Source organism: Pelophylax lessonae (genome assembly GCF_965119305.1).
Source record: "Pelophylax lessonae genome assembly, chromosome: 4".
NCBI classification, from domain to species: Eukaryota; Metazoa; Chordata; class Amphibia; order Anura; family Ranidae; genus Pelophylax; species Pelophylax lessonae.
Window position 1 is genome coordinate 518,698,665 of NC_138771.1, and position 27,365 is coordinate 518,726,029.

Genomic DNA, 27,365 nt, shown 5'->3' on the forward strand with positions numbered 1-27,365 from the left:
CGGGGAGCTGGAGGAGGAAACAGGGTCCAGTCAGGGGTGATCTGTGCAATGGTGGGGGCAGTTGTAAGCACCAATCTCCCTGTATAGCTTTCAATAAAGCAGCTGACATCTGCAGTAGGGAGAGGAGGAGAAGTGGCTGTCAGCTGCTTTATTAAAAGCTATACAGGGAGATTGGTGCTTGTAACTCCCCCATTGCCACTCTAATCATCTGTGAGGCTGCCCGACCCCCCTGCTATGCTGAGGACTAGGGGCCCGGTACAACAGGGCCGGCCTATCAGCAGCCCTGCAGGGAGGTATTGGAGTAAGCATCGGAGCATTTGCACGAGTACAAGTATTTGTGCAAATGCTTGATATCGGCATGGATACCAATACTAGTAATAAATAAAAAAATTAATTACTTCATAAATTTAGGCCAAAATGTATTCTGCTACATAAAAATATTCATAGAGTAATGTCAGCGCCCAATAGGAATATCAGCAGCATGCAAAAAGTGTCAATATACTAACACTAATGTAAATATAAAAAGAAAATTGCAGCGCTATAAGCAAAGATTAATGAATCTCAAATTATGTGTCCATCGCCCAATCCAAATCAACAAATGAAATTACAAATACAAATAAAACTAAATCTCATAATGTGTCAAACAAAAGTGTCCATATCAATACATTATGTGAATAAAAAGTGCTCGATTGCTCAATATACATGTGATTGTCAAAATAAAATAAACAGATATGAAAAAAATATATAAAAAAGTCCTTGATCATATGAAGGTGTCCAGAAAAATAGATCCAAGTGCAAAGGATAAAAGTGCTCTGTTGCCAAGTGTAGATGTAAATGATCATATGTCACCCATGCAATATTTGCCTCCATCGGATAGCTGAATAAATGCAAACTCACCAAAAATAATTGCTGTCTAAATTATAAGACGGCATTTATGGCCTCAGGTGATGATATCTTTCCTTTTAGATTGCCACTGTCAGACTTGTGATGGATCTCTCAAACATCAAAATGTGCAAAACAGGGATGTCTCAGCCAGGTAAATCATCAAACACCAAAGAAAATATTCATAGTGTAGTATTTATTAAAAGTAAAAAACAAAATTGAAAAATAACAAGATAAAAAAAACAATTGTTCAATCATCAAAGTGCCAGAAACATTGCCCAGGTAAAAACTGGCGGTATAATTAAAAACAAAGGTCCAATAGAGTGCAATGAGAAACTTGTAGAGCAAAAATACACTTACATCTGGCGCCGCCGACCCAAATGTAGAATGGGGGCTGGACCTCAGGCATATCACCAAGCTCAATGACCGTTTCACGCCAAGCGCATCAACAGGATCACTGGGGTCTTCAGTCTGAATAGTAGCCAGGATACTATCTACATGGAGTTTGCATATTCTCCTTGTGCTTGCATGAGTTTCCTCCCACACTACACAGGCATGCTGGTAGGTCAATTGGCCCCTGTCTACATTGGCCCTAATACAGTGCTTCTCAACCTTTTTTCAGTCAAGGCACCCTTCAAAAATGATGGACAAGTCTCGAGGCACCCCATTCTAAAATGTAAAAGCTATTCTAATAGTTTTACATAATGCAGCAACATCCACAAGTCCAACTAGGACACCCAAATTTAAAGGTGATTCAGTCTTCCAAAGCAAATACACTTTTGGAAACTGGTTCTGACTAGTATTCCAATGTTTCTCTTATCCCTCAGTTTTTCGCCCATTACTTAGCTAATGTGCCCCAATGCTGATGGAGAGAGGCAGAGGAGGGTCAAACAAGGATGGTATGCAGGTGACTGACATCCTCCTTATCAACTGATGATGACATTGGTCGTTAGGACACCGGCAGCTAGGAGGTTGTAATGGTGCACTATGAAAACCTGTAACTTTGTGTAACTAAAAAGGTCTTCATCCACCCACCGCCTTGTATACAATTTTTTGGCAATTTTTAGGCATTTTGCCAAGGCACCCCTGAAAAACCTCAAGGCACCCTGGTTGAAAAAGCCTGCCCTAATATATGTATGAATGTGAGTTAGGGACCTTAGATTGTAAGCTCCTTGAGGGCAGGGACTGATGTGAATGTGAACTACGGAAAACATTGCAAAAAACTTTATGGTACTTTATAGATGACTGTAATAATAAAAAAAAAAAAATAAGAATCCTTTATAAATTATTTAACATTTCATCTATTTCATCTTAAATTCAGTATTATTTTTTTTTTCCTGCATCACTGTCCCTCGCATTCTGTGAATCAAATTTAGCCTAGGCTTATCTATGTGGCAGCAACTGAGAATTGTGGTTTCCAGCTCAGTGCCTCTGTCATCTCTCTCTGGCAGATGAAAGGTGTAAGTGGCTTGAAGGTTAGTGGTTAGAACATCATTTATAGCTAACTGACATGTAACTAAACTTAATTCATCAAGGAAAACCTCATAGAAAGTCTATAGATGGCTATACAAGTGGCTAATCTCAATAAGACTATATAGAAAAAAGGTTCCACTTTTTAAAGGCCACTTTAAAAAAAATGTTTTTATTGTTTTTTCATGTTTTCACTTTTATGGCATTTTATTAGCTGTTTTAATTGTTTGAATGCCAAACTATGGTAAAAGAAGGAACAGAGCCACCCTCTAAAAGGAAGTCAAATCACAGCAGCGAAGAAAAAGGAATTTGGAGATATGGAAGAGGCTGAGATCAATATAAGGTACTTTCTTCAGTTAAAGAGGAGGTCTAGCCCCCCCCCCCCCCCATGAAAAAATTAAAGTCAGCAGCTACACATACTGTAGCTGCTGACGTTTAATATTAGGATACCTACCTGTCCTGGAATCCAGCAATGTTGGCACCCCCAGCAGATGTGCCCGTCGGCTCTTGGTGGCTGCCGCCACCATTGCCTGTAAGGAAAACTGGTAGCCTTGTGGCTTCACAGCCGGTTCCCTGCTGCGCACAAGCAAAGCGTGCTGCACTTTCTGAATGGCCTGGCGGTGGGGGAAGGAGGAGGGGGACCGTGATCTTGCCGCAGCGAGGTCTCCAGGAAGTCGGGACGGGTACCTGTCAAAAACAGGTGCCCGCTCCCCCTTCTTCCCGAAAGGTGCCAAATGTGGCAGCGGAGGAGGAGAGGAGGTAGATAAACTGAGCTTCCACTTTTGGGTGGAACTCTGCTTTAAGAATACATACCTGAACAGACTTTTTGTTTTATACCAGAGTTTAAATCTGATTGGTTGCTATGGGCAATGGCACCAGTTGAGATAGAACTGGTCAGATATTTATATTAATCCCTCCATCTGTTTTCCTCTCTAATTTAGTTCTACTCTCCTTCAGCGACCCAAAGCTAGCCATACACTGTACAAATTCCATACTGTACCCTATGAGCTAGCCAAATTTAATTCCTTGGCTGGCCTATTCACTCCCAGTCCCCCAAATCCTTCACCCCCCCCCTCCCCAAATCCTTTAAATCATGAATCAAAGGAGTCGGGTGGAAAATTGTTGGCCAAGCAGAGCCTGCATTCAATCAGATGCAGTCACTGTGTGGGTATTTTATCTGTCAAAATACAATAGCTGCATATTCGTCCTTCTACATTATATAGTATAGATCAGTGATGGCGAGCCTTGGCACCCCAGATGTTTTAGAACTACATTTCCCATGATGCTCAACTACACTGCAGAGAGCATTAGCATCATGGGAAATGTAGTTCCAAGACATCTGGGGTGCCAAGGTTCGCCATCACTGGTATAGATAGATTCATCTGCTAGTTCTGTTTGGTTCAGTCTGCAAATGCCATTCCACTGTCCAATAAGATTGCCTCAGTGGCCCGCAGGGAAACCCTCATTGGACAGCAGAGAGTTTAGTTAGCAAGGCTTACCCATGAAGTCAGGGATTGTCAACCTAAATCAGAAGGAGGCACAGAGGAGACTTTTCTGACTAATATTAGCCACCCTGCATTTAGGCAAGGCATTTGGTTTTAAAAGTTTGAACTACAACAGAGGTTCAAAAAGGTGATTGCAACAATTAAAACATGAAAAAAAAATGTAGTGCAAAACTTCTTTTGTATTCCAAAAAAATGGTAAGCCCCCAAAAAACTCCCCCATAAAAAAAAAAAAAACAGGAATGACAACTAAAAACAAAACAAAAAAAGTAAAACATCTACTACTCTAAAATTCAGAAACAAAAATCTATTCCAAAAATGCTATCTGCGGTGGCTTGGCTCATGGACTATTCCATGGTAGATTGCTAAATACTTTGCATCCTTTTCCATCTTCCCCAAAGGTTCAAATCAATGCAATTAGCTCTTTGAGAATCACATTGGTATCCGGGGCCCCCTGCCTCTGGAGCCAGAAGAGTTAATAGAAGTTTGTCCTAACCCCTATCCCCCACTGTAAGGCCCATCCTGTATTCAGGGCTACAGGTTGCCATGGAGATAGAACCTTAGCCCAGCCAGCTGCAGATGAAGAAGTCAGAATGGGTCAGGCCTCCACTGGTGGGAATAGGGAGGAGGAGGAGGAGAGAGAGCGAGGAGGAAGCAGCACAACTCCAAAGAGAGACACAGGGAGAGAGCAGAATAATTTCCAGCAATCACTCTGAAAAAAAAAAATACCCATTATCAACAGGGAAATAAAGTGTACAGGATGTATGGAGGAGGGGAGCCAGCGCTGCAAGGACAGGCGCTGCCAACTTCTTCCATTGAATTTTAGGAAGAAGAGCTTGCTGCAAGAAGAAGGCATTAGATACTTTTTCTGTGTTTTTTTTTTTTTTTTTTCAAAGAGGATTTGGAAGTTTAACAAAAGAGGGGAGGAGGGAGGGGGGCATGGATCCAGATGCTGCTTATTCCTCTCCCTGCGCTCTTCTCAAGTTACACAAGATGAGGGAAGAAGAGAAAGAAGCTGCTCCCTGGGTTTTACAAGAGGTAGATTTCTATATATTTATTTGTCCATTATTATATGTATCAATGTGTGCTGGGGTGGATGGAAGAATAGAATGTGGAAATTGGTGGAATTAGGATTAAAAGGATTTGATGAGGGACTGTGGGAAAAAAAAGTTTAAGAAGTTTGAAAAAGTAATCATTATTCAAGAGACGGGGAAGAGATGGGATTACATGGAAGTAAGGATTGCATGGAATTCCTTCTGGCTTTTGGCTTAAGTCAAGAAAGGATTCATAAACGTATGTGCAGTAACTCATAGCAACCTATCAGAAGTCTCCTGCTGCATGTCAAATCAATAAAAGGTGGCTTCTAATTGGATGCTATGGACTACTGCACATAGAAGATAACACTCTTTAGTGAAGAAGGTCAATATATTATATGTATATGTATTTTAATGAAATAATTATACATATATATATATTAAAAAAAGAATTATTTAGAAATACCAAAAGATAAATGCATAGATAGATAGATAGATAGATAGATAGATAGATAGATAGATAGATAGATAGATAGATAGATAGATAGATAGATAGATAGATAGATAGATAGATAGATAGATAGATAGATAGATAGATAGATAGATAGATAGATAGAGAGACAGACCATAAAAGGATAAATGGGTGAATGGATCCATGGGCAGATGGGTGGATCAATGGATAGACAAATAGACAGACAGAGTAGACTGATGAACGGATTGATGGTAAAATAGATAAAGAGAAAAGTAGATGGATAGATAGATAGATAGATAGATAGATAGATAGATAGATAGATAGATAGATAGATAGATAGATAGATAGATAGATAGATAGATAGATAGATAGATAGATAGATAGATAGATAGATAGATAGATAGATAGATAGATAGATAGGACAGATATAGTAGTTTGATTTAGTGGTATTGATGAACTGTAATTGAAGCTATGTGTTATTGACTAAGGTTTTTTTACATGAAAAATCGATCCACTCCCTGAAGAAAATGTTTATTTTACTAATTTGGCTGTAACTGTGTTCACTGATTGGTTGTATTGGTTTTCCTAATACTTTGGGTTTTGATAGTCTGTAGATTTGTACACTTATGTGGTAAGCCACAGTACCTGTAGCTGTTGCCCTCAGAATTGTCTTGGACCACACAACTGTACAGATCATATGATGGATATTTACGTGGAGTATACATTTTTAATTAATATAAACGAGCAAGTGAATAGAAACTGTATATCACATGTAGAGAAAGCGGATTGATGAAACATTTGGCCAATTTGGAAAAGGAAAAATTTTAGGGCATACATTTCCACATGCAGAATTTCAAAATCTGGGACTTCCCCCGAAATTCATGGACAGTTGGCATCTCATATATAATTATATCACATGTACAGAACAAGGTGACTTCCTTATGCTAAAAATATTTTTGGTGGATGACTGAGCTGAGTTGCAGACATTCTTAATTACCTCAATACCACCATGTTACTCTCTCTCTTCCTGTCAAGGCCATTTTTCAGTTTTCAGTCCTGTGATAGTTTGACTAACAATTACTCGGGCATGCGACTATACACAAATTCATTTTAAAGAAATGTTTTGAGACAGAGTTTTCTTTTGCTGATATTTATTAATCACTGTTTTTTGTTTTTTTTTTTACTTTTTATACTATCAGGAAAGGAAAATTAGGGATATATATTTACCTTTTATTTCTAATATATTATACTATCAGGAAAGGAAAATTAGGGATGTATATTTACCTTTTATTTCTAATATATTATATTTTATTAATATACATATAATATACTGTATATTATATTTCAATATAATATATTCTAATATTTCCCTCTCTTCAGTATATTTCAGTATGTTTTCATTTTTAATAGATAATGTTTAGAGCTGCTTTCTGGTGTAAAATTTTAGGATGGCATTGTATTAAAAGGTGGCATTTGTATTAGAAGTGTTCAGGCAAAAAAAAAGGCTACATTGTGCTGAACCCCCCAAAAGCATTGCATTGTGGGAACATATGTTGCGCATTAGGGTGCTACAATGCCACTCATTCTTAATGGCATCCCAAGTGGACCTTGCCAATGCACATTCATTTAAGGCACTACCAAACACTGTGGTGAGCGCCTTTAAAAAAAATGAAGGGGAAGGTTTAATGTTTGCAAATTGTAATGTTTGTAAACACAGGCAGTGTTTACACTTTTGATGGCTGTGATTGGTTCACAAAGATCACAAGGCACATAGCCTATTTTGCCTGTGATCTGCATTGAATTAATGCTGTATATACAAGGACGTTTAGACCCCGTTCACACAGGGGCGAAGCTACTCGCTGGGGCGACCTGTGAAGTGCACCGCGACCTCGGCGCGACATGCACGGACTTCATATCATTGAAGTCAATGCAGGTCGCCTCCAGGTCGCCCCAAAGTAGTACAGGACACTTTTTCTAAGTTGGAGCGACTTGTGTCGCTCCTATTAGAACGGGTCTTGTGCTAATCAATGGCAGGCGACCCACCGCGACTTGTCAGGCGACCAAGTCGCCTGACAAGTCGCGCTAGTGTGAATGGGGTCTTAAAAAGCTTCTTCTCAGAATAACTGCTGCCCCTTAGGGCTATTTAGCTACAATGGCTGGTCAGGAGATGATTAAAGGATCAGTCCACCTAAAAGTGATATTTTAGTTATAGGTTTAGCATGGACAGGGCCGGCCTTTAGGGTGTGCGAGCTGTGCGGCCGCACAGGACGCCATGGGCAACAGGGGCACCGTGCGGCCATCACAGCTCACAGCAGTCAGTTACTCACAGCCAGGACGAGTCAGAGCAGGACTGTCTGAAGATGGGGCTGGCTGAAGATCATTGACCTGAAAACACCTGGGCCACAAGATTAGCTTGCACAGAGCACCTGAACAGCTAAGGCCGGCCCTGAGCATGGAGGGCAGAGTCAGCCCCTAGCTCAGGGATCCTCAAACTGAGGTCCTCCAGCTGTTGCAGAACTACACATCCCATGAGGTATTGTAAAACTCTGACATTCAGACATGACTAGGCATGATGGGAATTATAGTTCCTTAACAACTGGAGGGCCCTAGTTTGAAGACCCCTGCCCTAGCTCCTTCTCTCTCTCTCTTCAAAATTCTCAAATTGATTCCTCTATCCAGTTTTCAATGTTCCCTCCCACCCGTGAGAGTTCCAGCTCCACCTGTTAGATTCTCCATAATATAAAACATTTAATATATGCATCAGGGATAGTGGAAGCTCCTCATAATGGGCAAAGCAGTTGTGCAGATCCGGGAACTCAGCATTAGAGATCTCACCAGTGGAGCTCCAAAGAGATAGAAATATCTGTCAAGTGTTCTACCAAACACTAAAATACCAGTTCTGGGTGAACTGTCCCCTTAAAAACTTAAGATACTTTATGGATCATAATTTTCCAATAATGGTTTGCAGAGTGTGATTCTGTAAACATCAGTCTGTCCTTGAACCGATTTCGTTCTTCCCAAACCCACCATGAAAATGTTCCTCTTTTCAGCTAATGAGTAAGTGAAGATCATGCTTGGTAAATATTTTTCTTTAGTTTTTCTCTATTCCAAAGAGAACAATTGTCTATTGTTTGCAACAAGATTTTCCACTTCAATAGGAAGCGATCATTCTTTCTCCATAATGGAGAATCCATCCGGGGAGAATGACACCATCACCTGTGGTAGTAGTTGGGAAACACTGGGAATTCTGGTGGACAGACCTCAGCATTGGAGTCTGTTATAATCTTATGATTCAGCTTTCCACAAAGTGCACTACAATGAAATAATGTTTTTAAATGAAGTTCCTCTTTGAAATGAGAAATGTAGAGCGTTCCTTTTTTTTTTTTTCCGTTTTACTCCATTGAAAAGGGAACATTTTCTCAGAGATGGGCTTTAATATGGTCGCTAGTACAACAAACGCTAAACAGAGCCAACCCGTAAGAGAACATGTTGAATACTTACCTGTCTAGGGGGTGGTAAGTCCAGTCTTCTCCAGGGATAAGGGTGCCACTGATAACCAACATTTCCACATGAGGCAGATAGCACGTCCCCTACTGGGTGCCACAGTTACTCCCACCAGCCACTACATCACTGCAGTGTCCTGTACACCTGTTACAAGTTTGCTCTGCTTGGATGTTGTTATTCTAGTGTCAGGGCCAGTTTAAAGGCCAACCCCACCTAAATCTACCAAAGACTTCAGTTTTCAGTAAGAGCCAATGGGTCGAATACCATGCTTTTTATGTCCCTTTAAATAAATGGAGAGATTTCCCCTCTGGAGTTTTTTTTTTTTACTCCATCCCCTCCAACCATGTCATTACAAAAATGTCACTGGACACCGAATCTCCAGGTATTTATTTTTTCTCCTTTATGGAGAATTCGTCAGGTGAGCATGGCACCATCATCTGGCTTTCTAATAGCCAGTATGCCAAAATTTGCTTTTATTTGCACTTAACTGCAATGTGGGTTCTACTTCTGATGTTATGACTATGAGCTGAGGTATGTTGCCATACGGGAGCTGGCTGAAAGAATGCCGTGCCTATCAAGTTTTATTATTCCACTCCAAGGAAAAAACGGAACCGTCTGGTGGCATACTGGATACATTGTAGGGTATACTTGGAATATCTGGTGGGCTGTTTGAAAGTATGATGGGCTTTTCTGCTACTTCATTTATTAAAGAACTTTCTGCATTGCCCAATATCATAAATCAGCCTTTATGGGATCTTTTTATCAATGTGTTGTATGTGCGTGATGTAGCACCCTCCTAGTCAGGTGCTAGATAGCAAGTATAGTTTTGGCTCTGTCTGCCTATCAGAGGAGCAGCAGGCAAATCTTTATTGCAATCTGCTTAACAGAGAGCAGGATCTGTAGTTAGGTCTGCTCAGTGTGCCCAGTGTGTTATTCATCTGGTCTTAGGGAGTGTCCCCAGCTAATCCAATGGGGAGGCACGTTGGATGCTGGAGGAAACCTGGCCAATGACATCCAGGCTTTTGATACAGGCACAGGCAGTTGGTCTCAATGCATTATGGGGCAGGGTATAAAAAGCCACGGGCACATGAGGTAGAGGTCTTTTGGCAGGAAGCAAAGGCCCAGAAGGAGGGTGGCGGCTGCCTCCTCTTCTGCAGAAGTTGGTGATGGTCACAGGAAAAAAGAGAGAGGTAGAGGGGATAAATAGATATCACCTCAGAAGGGTTGCACACAATGGAGGCTCAACTCTGGTTAGTATTGAAAAATAGACAAATTTTATTGGCAGCTAAAAATATTAGAAAAAATAGAAATCATGAGCTTACATAAGCATATGATTCAGACCTTTTGAAGACCCGCACAAGCAGCCAGATTGCACAACCACGCTCAAAACAGAACCACACGCCAAGTACCCACTCATGCACCAATACCAAAATTGCACACCATCCGATGACTGGGAGTGACTTGTCAGAAAACCGACTATGGTCACTACTACCAACACATGGGATGGGTGCAGGCAGGCCAAGTAGCTGTAAACATCTTCAGTCAAACCATATAGATAAACCTATAGACAGGGGAATATAATGCAAAGAGGTCCAGGAGAGCTGACTAGAGGAGTTGGGGCACTGCGAGAATCTGGTAAAACTGTATTGTGAGTACAGAGGATCTTGCCCAGGGGTCTGCCCAGGAAGGGGACCACTCCAAAGTGTAGAGTCAGTGGATGGGTGTAAGCTAGCACAGAGAAAGGGGGTACTGGGGGAGTACCCTGAAGAGAAATACAAATAGGAACACTTACCTCATCTTCATTCAAGTGGCAGGATGAAGTAGCTGCCTTGACGCATTCTCAAGTTAGAAGTTCTCTGAAATGTGAATAGTTAACAGTTGGAGTATCCCACTCATCCCTTCTCCTATATCAATATAAATAAAACAACAAAAACAACTACCCCTAGACTGATCATTATTAAAATCAGTATTAAAATTTCTGCAAGCAGTTGCTACGGGTAACCCAGGGGAATCCTTAAATAGTAAAATCCAGCAATCCTCTAGGGGGCAGTGCTACAGTTGTATGAAAGATTCATACAACTTTCACCCATGATTTATCTGTTTTAATAAAAATAAATCCACATTTCTCCATGTTTTGTCTCTTCAAAGTTTCTATAAAGCCAAAGCATTTTCCTTCTTTTTAGCTAGAGTAGGGAATGGTTAAAACCCCTATCCGGGTATTTTAACATCTTTGTCCTTCTTGTGAGATTTTCCTTTACATATTGTCTTGGAGATGCAACAGGAAAGGCTAAGTTCACCTTCTGAATACGATTGACTAGGCCCCTGATGTCCAACCTGTGTTCCGGGGGTTGCATGCGGCCCTTTGACACTTTTTAGTCCCTGGGGCCCCTGTATTTCGCTGTTGCCCTGTTACCACTTTATGTACTATGTCACCAGTCTAGGACTGTCTCCTGAAGCATGTTCCTAGTCTCCCACAAGTCCTATAGCATGTTCACAGTCTCTGAAAGTCTCCTGTATCCTGTCCACAGTCTCTGACCATCTCTTGTATTATGTCCACAGTCTCTGACCATCTCCTGTATTATGTCCACAGTCTCTGACCATCTCTTGTATTATGTCCACACTCTCTGACTATCTCTTGTAAAATGTCCAGTCTCTGACCTTCTCCTGTATTATGTCTACAGTCTCTGACTACTGTAGTAAAAAAGGTCCACAAGGCTGAAATACATTTATATCTGCAGTCTGTTACTGTGTTTTTTTTTTTATGGAGAATCAATACATTTTGAAGATTTTAAAGAGCAAGCAAGGAGTTGCAGACTATCCTTCCTTACAGTCTCTTTTATTATGTCCACAGTCTCTGACCATCTCCTGTATTATGTCCACAATCTCTGACTATCTCCTGTAGTATGACTACAGTATCTGATCATCTCCTGTATTATGTCCACAGTCTCTGACTATCTCCTTCATGATTTCCACAGTCTCTGAACATCTCTTCTATTATGTCCACGGTCTCTGGCTATCTCCAGTATTATGTCCACAGTCTCTGACCATCTCTTGTATTACGTCCACTCTGACCATCTCCTGTATTATGTCCACAGTCTCTGACCATCTCTTGTATTATGTCCACAGTCTCTGACCATCTCCTGTATTATGTCCACAGTCTCTGACCATCTCCTGTATTATGTCCACAGTCTCTGACCATCTCTTGTATTATGTCCACAGTCTCTGACCATCTCTTGTATTATGTCCACACTCTCTGACTATCTCTTGTAAAATGTCCACAGTCTCTGACCATCTCCTGTATTATGTCTACAGTCTCTGACTACTGTAGTAAAAAAGGTCCACAAGGCTGAAACACATTTATATCTGCTGTCTGTTACTGTGTTTTTTTTATGGAGAATCAATACATTTTGAAGATTTTAAAGAGCAAGCAAGGAGTTGCGGACTATGCTTCCTTACAGTCTCTGACCATCTCTTTTATTATGTCCACAGTCTCTGACCATCTCCTGTATTATGTCCACAATCTCTCACTATCTCCTGTAGTATGACTGCAGTCTCTGATCATCTCCTGTATTATGTCCACAGTCTCTGACTATCTCCTTCATGATTTCCACAGTCTCTGAACATCTTTTCTATTATGTCCACAGTCTCTGGCTATCTCCTGTATTATGTCCACAGTCTCTGACCATCTCCTATATCATGTCCAAAGTCTCTGAACATCTCTTTTATTATGTGCACAGTCTGGCCATCTCCTGTATTATGTCCACAGTCTCTGACCATTTCCTATCTCATGTCCACAGTCTCTGACCATCTCCTTTATTATGTGCAGAGTCTCTGACCATCTCCTATGTCAAACCATTAGTCTTTTTCTATATCCTGTTGTGTGTCTCTGACGCTGAATATTCACTGAATTCTATGTGCACCCCTCTGGTAATGCTAGGGGCTGCAATTGAGGCCCCCCATATCAAGAAAGTTTTTCACTACTGGACTAGGCAGTCAAGGGGCGACAGTCACAGACAACATCAGCCTGTCATTAATTTGTACAGCATGGGCTTCCTGTTTACATCTGACCGCAAACACCGGCCTCTACCCTCCACAGAAATACGCTGATCCAGATAACGGACGGCCATTCCGATGAGCCCTCGGTGCGATGCATGTAAAATGTATTCAATGATGTTGATGTTGTGGGAGCGCTCAGAGTATTGTGTTTCTGTGGGCTGGTTTATAATCCACAGGCAGACAGACTCAGTGTGTTGCCATGTTTGTTGTTTTGTGGTCTGCGCTGTGATACTTCCTGCTCTGTATCACAAATGAATATGATGCTTGGCTTGCATAGTAACCTTCGCCTTACTTAGACTTGATGTTCTTTAAGCTTCTGTCTCTGTCACCTCTTGTCACAATTATATGAGCTTTAAATGGGCCTTATACAAATCAAAATACAAGTACCAGAGCTTGCCAGGACTAGAAGCACTAAAGACTAGATGTTAAAGTCACTTCTTTAGTCTAGTTTTACATAGAGCAGGCAAGGATTAGAACCTCTGGCAGATTTTTATTGCTCCCCACATTAGAAATATTTCTGTCCTGGTGTCACTGGGACAGAAAATGATGGGAAATCCAAAATGTTACAGCTGTCATAAATAGAAGGGAAATCTTCAAACATGGACGCCTGGAAACATGGTGACAACAATTTAGGAAAGAATTTGCCACCTCTTTGATGAGATTTTCTCTCACTTCCTGTTGTTCTCCCAGGACTGGAAGTGAGGGGAAGCCTCCCCAACAAAACGTAGGCAGTAAAAGAAAACTTGGCAAGACTAATTTTAAAAGTAAAATTAGTCTGTATATGCAGTAAAGCATGCTTTTTATACTCACTGTGGAATCTAAGGGGTTAATCCTCTGCATCGAGTAAAATAGCTGTTTGATCCTGTATGCACAGATTCTCCTCTTCCTGCACTGTCCGCATAACATGTCCGGATAAGACAGAGTTACTGGAGTCAGGCTGCACATGCTCAGTTTGGTGTGTATTGCTAGAGAGGTTTTTTTTTTTTCTTGGTAGACTGCATGTGATCAGCACAGGGCCAATCAGCACTGTCCAGACAGATGGGCAGGGGTCCTGCAGCCTCATAGGGCAGACAGTGCCCAGAGAGTTAAAAAAAAAGAGTTAAAAAACTCCTTCTACAAGCTTTAACCAGACACCGAAGTCACAAGACTGCTACATACTGCTGGTGAGAAAAGCTATGTAGAAAATTATATTTACTAAAATGATTGCATTTCCATGATCTGTGTACTGTTGGAGACCAGATATAGTGAATGCAGGGTCCTGGGTTTAGTAACACCTTAAGAGCCACAAAAAATATAAATCCACTTTGTGTGCTTTTGCAAACTTATATATTACCTTGTAAAAGTAGCATTGACTTTATCATTGTGCTGTACATAACCTGTGTAGAGAGCAGAACTGTGGGAGGGGCCCAGCAGGCTCCACCCAGTACAGGCTGCTTGTAGAAAACTACAGGAAGGGGCGGAGGCCGGACAAGTCACCCTGCACAAGACGAGAGAGCAGCAGTGACCGGTCTTTATTACGGGAAACCTTTGTACAGAGGCAAAGTTTCATGCTGGATTATTGATCAGATCTGGAAGAAATGCACAAAGCACACCAAGATTCAAGTAAGAGGAGTAAGTGACAAGAGTTCCGCAATAAAACTGCACTTCAGACAAACAGCTAAATACACAATGAAATATACCGTATCCCACAAAAGTGAGTACAACCCTCACATTTTTGTAAATATTTTATTATATCTTTTCATGTGACAACACAAGAAATTACACTTCAGTTCAGCTTGTATAACAGTGTAAATTTGCTGTCCCCTCAAAATAACTCAACACACAGCCATTAATGTCTACACCGCTGGCAACAAAAGTGAGTACACCTCTAAGTGAAAATGTCCAAATTGGGCCCAATTAGCCATTTTCCCTCCCGGTGTCATGTGACTTGTTAGTGTTACAAGGTCTCATGTGTGTTTATTCTGTGTTATCGCTCTTACTCTCTCATACTGGTCACTGGAAGTTCAACAAGGCACCTCATGGCAAAGAACTCACTGAGGATCTGAAAAAAAGAATTGTTGCTCTACATAAAGATGGCCTAGGCTATAAGAAGATTGCAAAGACCCTGAAACAGCTTCAGCACAGTGGCCAAGATCATACAGCGGTTTAACAGGACAGGTTCCACTCAGACAAGGCCTCGCCTTGGTCGACCAAAGAAGTTGAGTGCACGTGCTCAGCGTCATATCTAGAGGTTGTCTTTGGGAAATAGACGTATGAGTGCTGCCAGCATTGCTGCAGAGGTTGAAGGGGTGGGGGGGTCAGCCTGTCAGTGCTCAGACCATACGCCACACACTGCATCAAATTGGCCTGCATGGCTGTCGTCCCAGAAGGAAGCCTCTTCTAAAGATGATGCACAAGAAAGCCGGCAAACAGTTTGCTGAAGATAAGCAGACTAAGGACATGGATTACTGGAACCATGTCCTGTGGTCTGATGAGACCAAGATAAACTTATTTGGTTCAGATGGTGTCAAGCGTGTGTGACATCAACCAGGTGAGGAGTACATAGACAAGTGTGTCTTGCCTACAGTCAAGCATGGTGGTGTCATGGTTTTGGGCTGCATGAGTGCTGCCGTCACTGGGGAGCTACAGTTCATTGAGGGAACCATGAATGCCAACATGTACTGTGACATACTGAAGCAGAGCATGATCCCCTCCCTTTGGAGACTGGGCCTCAGGACAGGACTCCAACATGATAAAGACCCCAAACACACCTACAAGATGACCACTGCCTTGCAAAAGAAGCTGAGGGTAAAGGTGATGGACTGGCCAAGCATGTCTCCAGACCTAAACCCTATTGAGCATCTGTGGGGCATCCTCAAATGGAAGGTGGAGGAGCACAAGGTCTCTAACATCCACCAGCTCCGTGATGGAGGAGTGGCAGACGACTCCAGTGGCATCCTGTGAAGCTCTGGTGAACTCCATGCCCAAGAGTGTTAAGGCAGTGCTGGAAAATAATGGTGGCCACACAAAATATTGACACTTTGGGCCCAATTTAGACATTTAATGGCTGTGTGCAGTGGCGGCCGGTGCGTTGAATCACTTGATTAGAGCCAGAGGCTCTAATAGGCTTCAGCAAAGGGTGGACCCGAGGCGCAGAGCAGTGCGCCCAGAGCCCACCCATTGTGTGACAATAGCGAATGAAAATTCACTATTGTCTCACGGATCCTCCTCCTGGCCAATCAGGAATTGGGTCCTCCCGCTTCCTGATTGGCCGAAAGTCAAACCCTGATGCCATTGGCCGAGGAGGAGGCGGGAGGACTGAGGACTCGAGGAGATGCCGGGGGACTGAGGAGAAGCCGCTGCTGCCTGAGGTAAGTGCACTGGTCTAACGGGGGGGGGGGGGGCACGCTTACGCTGGTCACTCTGCATTGAAAGGGGGCACGATGGCATCTCTGCATTGAAAGGGGGAACGCTGGCATCTCTGCATTGAAAGGGGGCACGCTGGCATCTCTGCATTGAAAGGGGGCACAATGGCATCTCTGCATTGAAAGGGGGCACAATGGCATCTCTGCATTGAAAAGGGGCATGCTGGCATCTCTGCATTGAATAGGGGCACGCTGGTATCTCTGCATTGAAAGGGGGAACGCTGGCATCTCTGCATTGAAAGGGGGCACGCTGGCATCTCTGCATTGAAAGGGTAACGCTGGCATCTCTGCATTGAATAGGGGCACACTGGTATCTCTGCATTGAAAGGGGACACGCTGGCATCTCTGCATTTAATTGGGGCACGCTGGTATCTCTGCATTGAATAGGGGCACGCTGGTATCTCTGCATTGAAAGGGGGCACGCTGGCATCTCTGCATTGAAAGGGGGTATGCTGGCATCTCTGCATTGAAAGGGGGCATGATGATCTCTGCATTGAAAGGGGGCACGCTAGTATCTCTGCATTGAAAGGGGGCACGCTGGCATCTCTGCATTGAAAGGGGGCACGCTGGTATCTCTGCATTGAAAGGGGGCACGCTGGCATCTCTGCATTGAAAAGGGGCACGCTGGCATCTCTGCATTGAAAGGGGGCACGATGATCTCTGCATTGAAATGGAGCATGCTGGTATCTCTGCATTGAACGGGGGCACGCTGGCATCTCTGCATTGAAAGGGGGCACGCTGGCATCTCTGCATTGAAAGGGGGCACAATGGCATCTCTGCATTGAAAGGGGGCACAATGGCATCTCTGCATTGAAAGGGGGCACGCTGGCATCTCTGCATTGAAAGGGGGCACGATGGCATCTCTGCTTTGAAAGGGGGCACAATGGCATCTCTGCATTGAAAGGGGGCATGCTGGCATCTCTGCATTGAAAAGGGGCATGCTGGCATCTCTGCATTGAATAGGGGCACGCTGGTATCTCTGCATTGAAAGGGGGAACGCTGGCATCTCTGCATTGAAAGGGGGCACGCTGGCATCTCTGCATTGAAAGGGGCACGCTGGCATCTCTGCATTGAATAGGGGCACACTGGTATCTCTGCATTGAAAGGGGACACGCTGGCATCTCTGCATTGAATTGGGGCACGCTGGTATCTCTGCATTGAAAGGGGGCACGCTGGCATCTCTGCATTGAAAGGGGGAACGCTGGCATCTCTGAATTGAAAGGGGGCACGATGGCATCTCTGCATTGAAAGGGGGCATGTTGGCATCTCTGCATTGAATAGGGGCACGCTGGTATCTCTGCATTGAAAGGGGGCACGCTGGCATCTCTGCATTGAAAGGGGGTATGCTGTCATCTCTGCATTGAAAGGGGGCATGATGATCTCTGCATTGAAAGGGGGCACGCTGGTATCTCTGCATTGAAAGGGGGCACGCTGGCATCTCTGCATTGAAAGGGGGCACGCTGGTATCTCTGCATTGAAAGGGGGCACGCTGGCATCTCTGCATTGAAAAGGGGCACGCTGGCATCTCTGCATTGAAAGGGGGCACGATGATCTCTGCATTGAAATGGAGCATGCTGGCATCTCTGCATTGAACGGGGGCACACTGGCATCTCTGCATTGAAAGGGGGCACGGTGATCTCTGCATTGAAGGGGGCACGTTGGTATCTCTGCATTGAAAGGGGGCACGCTGGCATCTCTGCATTGAAAGGGGGCACACTGGCATCTCTGCATTGAAATTGGGCACGATGATCTCTGCATTGAAGGGGGCACGCTGGTATCTCTGCATTGAAAGGGGGCATGCTGGCATCTCTGCAATGAAAGGGGGCACGATGATCTCTGCATTGAAGGGGGCACACTGGTCTCTCTGCATTGAAAGGGGACACGCTGGCATCTCTGCATTGAATAGGGGCATGCTGGCATCTCTGCACTGAAAGGGGGCACGATGATCTCTGCATTGAAGGGGGCGCGATGATCTCTGCATTGAAGGGGGCACGATGATCTCTGCATTGAAGGGGGCACGCTGGTCTCTGTGCATTGAAAGGGGGCACGCTGGTCTCTGTGCATTGAAAGGGGGCACGCTGGCATTTCTGCAATGAAAGAGGGCACGCTGGCATCTCTGCATTGAAAGGGGGAACGCTGGCATCTCTGCATTGAAAGGGGGCACAATGGCATCTCTGCATTGAAAGGGGGCACGCTGGCATCTCTGCATTGAATAGGGACACGCTGGTATCTCTGCATTGAAAGGGGGCACGCTGGCACCTCTGCATTGAATAGGGACACGCTGGTATCTCTGCATTGAAAGGGGGCACGCTGGCATCTCTGCATTGAAAGGGGGCACGCTGGTATCTCTGCATTGAAAGGGGGCACGCTGGCATCTCTGCATTGAAAAGGGGCACGCTGGCATCTCTGCATTGAAAGGGGGCACGATGATCTCTGCATTGAAATGGAGCATGCTGGCATCTCTGCATTGAACGGGGGCACACTGGCATCTCTGCATTGAAAGGGGGCACGGTGATCTCTGCATTGAAGGGGGCACGTTGGTATCTCTGCATTGAAAGGGGGCACGCTGGCATCTCTGCATTGAAAGGGGGCACACTGGCATCTCTGCATTGAAATTGGGCACGATGATCTCTGCATTGAAGGGGGCACGCTGGTATCTCTGCATTGAAAGGGGGCATGCTGGCATCTCTGCAATGAAAGGGGGCACGATGATCTCTGCATTGAAGGGGGCACACTGGTCTCTCTGCATTGAAAGGGGACACGCTGGCATCTCTGCATTGAATAGGGGCATGCTGGCATCTCTGCACTGAAAGGGGGCACGATGATCTCTGCATTGAAGGGGGCGCGATGATCTCTGCATTGAAGGGGGCACGATGATCTCTGCATTGAAGGGGGCACGCTGGTCTCTGTGCATTGAAAGGGGGCACGCTGGTCTCTGTGCATTGAAAGGGGGCACGCTGGCATTTCTGCAATGAAAGAGGGCACGCTGGCATCTCTGCATTGAAAGGGGGAACGCTGGCATCTCTGCATTGAAAGGGGGCACAATGGCATCTCTGCATTGAAAGGGGGCACGCTGGCATCTCTGCATTGAATAGGGACACGCTGGTATCTCTGCATTGAAAGGGGGCACGCTGGCACCTCTGCATTGAATAGGGACACGCTGGTATCTCTGCATTGAAAGGGGGCACGCTGGTATCTCTGCATTGAAAGGGGGAATGCTGGCATCTCTGCATTGAAAGGGGGCACGATGGCATCTCTGCATTGAAAGGGGGCACGGTGGCATCTCTGCATTAAATAGGGGCAGGCTGGTATCTCTGCATTGAAAGAGGGCAAGCTGGCATCTCTGCATTGAAAGGGGGGCACGCTGGCATCTCTGCATTGAAAGGGGGCACGATGATCTTTGCATTGAAAGGGGGCACGCTGGTATCTCTGCATTGAAAGGGGGCACACTGGCATCTCTGCATTGAAAGGGGGCACGCTGGCATCTCTGCATTGAAAGGGGGCACGCTGGTATCTCTGCATTGAAAGGGGGCACGCTGGCATCTCTGCATTGAAAGAAGGCACGCTGATCTCTGCATTGAAGGGGGCACGCTGGCATCTCTGCATTGAAAGGGGGCACGCTGACATCTCTGCATTGAAAGGGGGCACGATGATCTCTGAATTGAAGGGGGCACGCTGGTCACTGCATTGAAAGGGGGCACGCTGGTCACTGCATTGAAAGGGGGCACGCTGATCTCTGTGCATTGAAAGGGGGCACGCTGGTCTCTGTGCATTGAAAGGGGGCACGCTGGTCTCTGTGCATTGAAAGGGGGCACGCTGGTCTCTCTGCATTGAAAGGCGGCACGCTATACCTTAATTACCGAAGGCCCCTTTCACACTTTTGTGACCTCAAAATCACGCAATTTTTAACAGCTTTTTTTGCCGCAAAGCAATGCCTATTACATTTTTCTGTTTGCGCCCCCCCAAAAAATTATGAGCACCAGCCGCCACTGGCTGTGTGTTGAGTTATTTTGAGGGGACAGCAAATTTACACTGTTATACAAGCTGTACACTCACTACTTTACAATGTAGCAAAGTGTCATTTCTTCGGTGTTGTCACATAAAAAGATATACGGTAATAAAATCTTTACAAAAATGTGAGGGGTGTACTCACTTTTGTGAGATACTGTATGTGTGAACAATCTTGCTTGCCAGAAGGTTTGTAATTCTGTCCAACTAGTCTTGTGAACCAGGCTCCCCTACCAGACAGCATAGCCAAGGTCCCTGACCTCCAGCACAATTAAGCAGTGTAGCCTGGTCAAGGACCCAACTCCAACCTGCTGATTGGACAACAAAGAACCATTCGTTTTATAAGCTTGTTCATAGCGTTAGACTGGCATAGTGGTCAAGCCCTGACTAGCTTAGAGCCTTTCTGTGAACAAGTATGATATACCCATTGGTATATCATTTATCATTGTAGTCATTAAATTAGAACATTGCTTATTTCAAAATATTGCTCTGCTTTGAAAATAGACTGGTGGTCTTTTTTACTTGGGGGATGTCTTTTTCCTGCACACGCCTGACTTCCTGTTTTTGACAAGAGGAAAACAATGCACAGGAAGTCCTCATTTGAACAGAAATGTTTTGTAGTATTGTTCGTTGTCTTTTTACATTTTGTCACTTAGCTATCTTGCCACGTGTGACAAAGTGGTTGTCACCTTTTGATATCAGCATCTTATGTCATCAGTCAGGAGATTCTCCCTCCTTACTGCACATGCCGGGCCTGGAGACCATCCAATGGTAGATTTGCATGTATAGCCTTCGGAATGCACAGTCTGGCTTTAAAGTCTAACTCAATCTACACATTTTTGTTGTTTGGTTAGTGCAGGGTACTTCAGCTAAAGCTGAAGTTTAAAAGCAAATTCCACCTTTTTGGAGAAAAAAAAATAGTAAATGCACCCATATTCATTCAGCCCCGAAACATTTACCCCCCCTTCATGACCAGGCCATTTTTTGTTATACGGCACTGTGTGAATTTAACTGACAAGTGTGCAATCGTGCGACGCTGCACCCAACAACAGTCTGGAGGATCGGATGGGATCGGATGAGAACGGACAGGCGGTCCGTTCTCATCCGATCCCCCATAGAGGAGAGCGGGGATCTGACCGCTCCGTCTCTGCACACAGAACGGAGACGCAGCTGTCATCCGCCTGCTCAGCGGGGATCGGCAGATTGATCCCCGCTGAGCAGAATGGACTCCGTCGGGCGGTGCGCCCGTGTAAAAGGGGACTTATGTGCTATATGTTGCCATGTGGTGTGAAGCTGCTGAGCTGAAAGGGTGGGGAATTAGGAGTCATGGGCTGCCAGTTTAGTATATTACTTCTTCTCTCTGGAATTCTGATTTGTTACTAGACAGGGTCTCTTTAATGTGTACTCAGGGGAGCACAAACTTTACATTCCTCCCTTTTCGCAGCCTTCCACATGCCTGCCTCTTTGTATAATCACCTTCGACAAGGAAGCATATTACGTAATGAAAAGCAGAACCACATCTGATTATCGTAACCGGAGATTTTCATGTGTTACTAAACTTTCCGTGCTAATTAAAAGCAATCCTAAGTGCCCAACGCAGTGACTTCACCAGGTTCAGAAAGGTGACTTCCTATTGGCCAGCTGGAAAGGCCATATAGAAATAACGGTAAATACACATATTTCCTGACGTTGACAAGAATTTAGATTTCGAGTTTGAACCCGGCTGACAAGTCACGCAAGGTGAAGTTATGTTTACCTTGAATTTGCCTTTCAAAAATATCCACTTGGCTTCACCATAGGAAAATCTATTGTACATTAATATAATAAATTGTAGCGTTTTGTTGGATTCATGTCTGTGTCTAATGTGTAAGGCTCCATTCACACCAATGCAGTTTTTTTTGCGTTTTGTAGCAAGGCAGGACATTTTTTTTAACATGGGTTCCTTAGGAACACGCTCACATCAATCCATTTTTGTGCCGCTGCGTTTTTGGAAAGGGTCAGGGACTTTTTTAAACGCAAAACACTTTTTTTTGTGTGTTTTTTTGGTTCAAAATTCAATGGAGAAGCAGCAGAAAAGCATGTTGTGCTTTTTACCATGATTTTGCCACAATTTGCGTTTTTAACCACTTTAACCCCGCCCGCCGCAGTTTTACTGCGGCAGGCAGGCACTCGTGGGCAAAGTGACATAATACTACGTCGCTCGCTCAGGAGGCTGTAGGGGGCGAGCGCCCACCTTCACTCGTTGGCCGGGGAGTTAGTGCGTGTGAACGATTGCTGCCGGCCACTCACGATCTCCCACAGCTGAGGGAGAAAGACCTACGGCTGATGTAAACACAGCCGTCTGTCATTCTCCCTGAAGTGATCACAGAGGCTATGTGATCCTGCTATATGGGATCACATATCTCTGTGATTACTTCACAAGCGCGCGCCCCCTGACAGTTTGAATCACGCCCCTAGGGACACACTTAACCCACTGATCACCAGTAATGTTAACCCCTTCCCTGCCAGTGTCACTTTTACAGAAACAGTGCATATTTATAGCACTGATTACTGTAGTAATGTCACTGGTACCCACAGAAGTGTCAAAAATGTCAGTTAGGGGTCCGATCTGTCCGCCGCAATGTCGAAGTCCTGCAAAAAAAATCGCCGCCATTACTAGTTAAAAAAAAAAAACAATACAATAAAAATGACATAAATCTTTCCCGTAGTTAGTAAACCCAATAACTTTTGCACAAACCAATCAAAATATGCTTATTGCGATTTTTTTTTTTTTATCAAAAATAAGTAGCAGAAAAAAAATTGGCCTAAAATTTTAAAAAATGTAGACTTTTACATTATTTTTGAGAATTTCATATAAAAAAATATGAAAAATATTGTTATTTTTTTCAAAATTGTCGCTATTTTTTTGTTTACAGCGCAAAAAATAAAAATCGCACAGGTGATCGAATACCACCCAAAGAAAGCTCTGTTTGTGGGAAAAAAAGGACGTCAATCTCGTTTAGGTACAGCATCGCACGGCCGCGCAATAGGACCTGGTCATTGAGAAGCCAAATCCTCCGGGGCTAAAGTGGTTAAACCTGCCCAACAACAAATCCCCCCCCCCCCCCCCGCGCACAATGCAAATCGCGGTGCAATCTCAGTAAAATCACTGCAAAATTGCGGTTAAAAAAAAAAAACAGCAAAGGGAACTACAGAAACACTCAAAAGCAACATACATAGGTGTGATTCAAGCCTAAAGTGGGGTACACACTATAAGAAAAACAGGCGAACGATCGTCCAAATTTCCTCGTTGTTTCACAGCAAACCGGAACCGATGAGCGAAAATTTTCATATGACAAAGGCTTTTTTTTTTTGTTTATTTTTCTGATCATGGGCAGTCTTTCTTTTCTGATTTTTCTAGTACAAAAATGGTACACATTTTCCCGTGCAAGAAACATTTTGGAGTTTGTCCCTTTGAGAATTTTCGTATGAAAATTCAGAATCGGCTGTTGAAAGTTGTGTACACATTATACGAAAATCGTACAAAAATTGTTTGGACAAAAATGTTCGCCTGATTTTCTTATAGTGTGTACAAGCCTTAATGCCCCATACACACGTGCAGATTATCTGAAGACTTTTGTCTTCATATTTACCTTTTCTATGTAGTGCAAGGGCCTGCCGGATTGCATACAAATTGAAAGTGTTTAGGTTTGACCTCATATTATATGGTTTTGGTAAGTCTGCAGACAAAAGTCTTCAGATAATCTGCACGTGTGTACGGAGCATAAGAGTAACATCTCCAGCTATTTATAACTTCTCACAGAGATTACGGTAAATCCCCCCCCCCCCCCCCCCAGAGAGCCTTAACCGACCATATACTGTTGATATACAGCAGCAAGGCAGCTCTCCTGCGCAGGAGCACGTACCTAGTATGCGATCCTGCACTTCTGGGTTCGGGGCGCATGCATGCGCCGGCAGCGGCCGCCTGCTCTCGCTGTGATTAGACACAGCGCTTGCTAATTGTCAGGTATGGCGGCACCTGTCGATGCTTCGGTACACAGGCAGAATGGTGGTCTGCCTATGTAAAGAAGGCAGATCGCCGTTTTGTCACTACAAAAGACATAGAGCCTGTGTCTCTGCTAAGCAGGGGCACGATCCATGTCTTCTCCTAGTACAAGCACCTCCCCCACAGTAGTTAAGCACTGATCAGGCACACAGTTAACCCTTTGATCACCCCTGATGTTAACCCCTTCCCTGCCAGTGTCATTAGTATAGTGACAATGCATATTTTTTTTTAGCACTGATCACTTTATTAGTGTCACTGGTCCCCAAAAAGTGTCAAAAGTGTCCCGACTGTCTGCTGCAATATCACAGTCCCAGTATAAGTGGCTAGTAAAAAAATAAATAAATCAAAATATCCCATAGTTTGTAGATGCTATAACTTTTTTACGCAAACCAATCAATATACGCTTATTGGGATTTTTATTTTTTTTACCAACATGTATGTTGTAATGTATACACATTGGCCTAAATTGATGAAGATATTTGATATTTTACATTTTTTTATTGGAAATGTTTTATAGCAAAATGTAAAAAATATATATATTTTTTTTTTTCAAAATTGTCTGCCTTTTTTTGTTCATAGCGCAAAAAAATACAAAAACCACAGAGGTGATTAAATACAACAAAAAAAAGCACTATTTGTGGGGGAAAAAAGGACATATATTTGTTTAGGTACAGCATTGCACGACCACGCAATTGTCAGTTAAAATAACACAGTGCCATAAAAAATGGCCTGGTCATGAAGGGAGGTAAACCTTCCGGAGCTGAAGTGGTTAATCTGCTTTTCTCTCCAGAAGGAGAGCACCATTTTGTTCAGGCATCTTCTAGGATCACTATCTAATTCCAGGACTGAGATGCTGGCAGAGATGACACAATCATGTAAATATGGGTGTCTGTGCAGTTCATGGCTTTGTTCACAAGTTACAATCTGATCACTGGGAGAGAGGAGGTTGAGAAAATGCCTTCTCCTGCATACAATAGACACATGACATCGTCTCAGCCTAGGAAAGACACTGACTGGAGCTCAAGGATGGATTTTTAATAGAGAAAACTGGAGCTCTTTTGAAACATGACACTGTTGCTGTGTATTGTGAGATGTTAGGAATGTATTCAATCAGATAATAAACGCATTTTACTTACCCGATCCTCCACTCTATTGGCAGATGGTGCTCCCTATGCTCCTGCAGTGGACTCAGCATTTTCATGTCCAATGCAGGGCTATGATGACATCAGACCTAAATTCCTGGACCTAAATGAGCAGGTAACCCCTGCAGGGCAAGCTCAGTCCAACAAGGGAGAGGTTTTCGTTTTTTCCTGGAGTTTAGGCAGGGCCGGTTCTACCATAAGGCGGCTTAAGCAGCCGCTTTAGGGCACCAGGATAGGGGGGTTCTAAATCACCCTACTAATACTCCGTCTCTTCTGCAGGCCCCAATCATGCTGGCCTCCCTCCCTCCAGGCCATATACTTGACTGAGGGACCTGCAGAATGCCGAGGCTTCGGTTATCTATATAAAACATTAAACACTTGACCCACCCCCCCCCCCCCTTCCAAAATGACCAGACGACACATTTTATTTGGAGTTGAATGGCCGATGCAGCCTTTTTATTACAAACCATTAAATACAACCTTCACAAGAAAACAAGTTTAATGCATATAATACAGTCAATGCATACGTATACGATTAACTGGTTGTGTCTGCCACCCAATCAAAGGACCCCAGCCGCAACTACACCAGCTCAGAGACAATTAACTACTTACGTACTAACAGATACAACCTAGCTAACACCCTGATGTTACCACCGTATTGTTAGGAAGGGACACCCATACCTCAGATGGGCTCAACCCACAATTTTCCACAATTATTTAACCAGCACCGCCTTCAAAGACCCAATAGGCCCTCTGCCACAGCACACGAGCATGACACCTAATGCACGTGTTGCCCCCCAAACCCAGAAGGCCCGCTGAATACCCTCCTGCAATCCTAGATGCCACAAATCAATGCCGATGGCATTCAAATGCACACCATCTCTTCTTTCCCTATTTCAGGCAAAAAACCTTGTTACCTCCTTGTTCACCTTTATTCTGGCTTTGTTGATCTTTTCAACAGAGTGAACCATATGCCACTCAGAACTGGCAACTATATCGGACCACACAAATATGTTATCTGAGAAAAAATGACTGAAGTCGTGAAAAAATCAAACTTAATATCCAGTATTAGCTCACGCATGGAGCGCAAGCCAAGGTCATTACCCCTGACATGCAAGAGGACCACATCAGGGGTCCTGTCCAATCTAGAATAAAGATGCATGTCGGGCAAGATCCTAGACCACAGGATACCTGAAACGCTCAGCCAGCAAACTCTGAGCTCACTCCTGTACAAGCCTTACTGCCTACCGTCTGTCCTAACATCCGTCCACCTGGCACCTCAGAAAAACATATGATTGACCCAGGATCCACACAAAGCACAGCACGGAATCAGCAAGAAAAAAGAAAACGGAGAGGGGGAAATACAACACTCCCAAGAATCCTAACCAGATCAACAAACAACAAGAGGATAGGAAACATTAAATATTGAAGACAGTTTGTGCCCTATAAGACGGCACAACTTAGCCCAACCCAACAGATAGCAAACTTTATGAGTTACAATAAATGAGGGCACACATATGACCAAAATCTGACTGATTGCCACCGCCCAATGCGCTGAACGACCTGTTAATTATGTTCCCATCGGACCGCTTCCATTGCCACCTCAATCCGAAAGTAATAGGAAGAATAGTTGTTTGTACTCAAACCAGTGGACGACAGGCATTTCCTTAACACCGCCCTAAACTGGAATTGGTAAATTGCTGTCCCATCCGTATGCATAAGGACTCTTTCACACAGGCCATTCAGATCCGCCTGTACGTTTTTTTAGCGGATCTGAACTGTCCCCCCATGCATCCCTATGGGGCATCGGATGTCAGCTGAGACATGTCCGCTGACATCCGATCCA

General features: G+C 44.0%; 1 protein-coding gene across 3 annotated transcripts in view; it reads left to right on the forward strand.

Moving 5' to 3' along the window:
- Positions 1-4,518: 4,518 nt before the first annotated feature.
- The window catches only part of DENND2A (DENN domain containing 2A), a 187,748-nt gene continuing 164,901 nt past the window's right edge, over positions 4,519-27,365 (forward strand). The window contains exon 1 of one of the 3 annotated variants that reach the window (XM_082255066.1): positions 4,519-4,892. The gene's annotated coding sequence lies outside the window, so the exon portion shown is untranslated. Of the gene's footprint in view, positions 4,893-5,072; positions 5,088-27,365 lie in introns of those variants that run through there. The other 2 variants (XM_082255068.1, XM_082255067.1) reach the window with 2 other exon arrangements.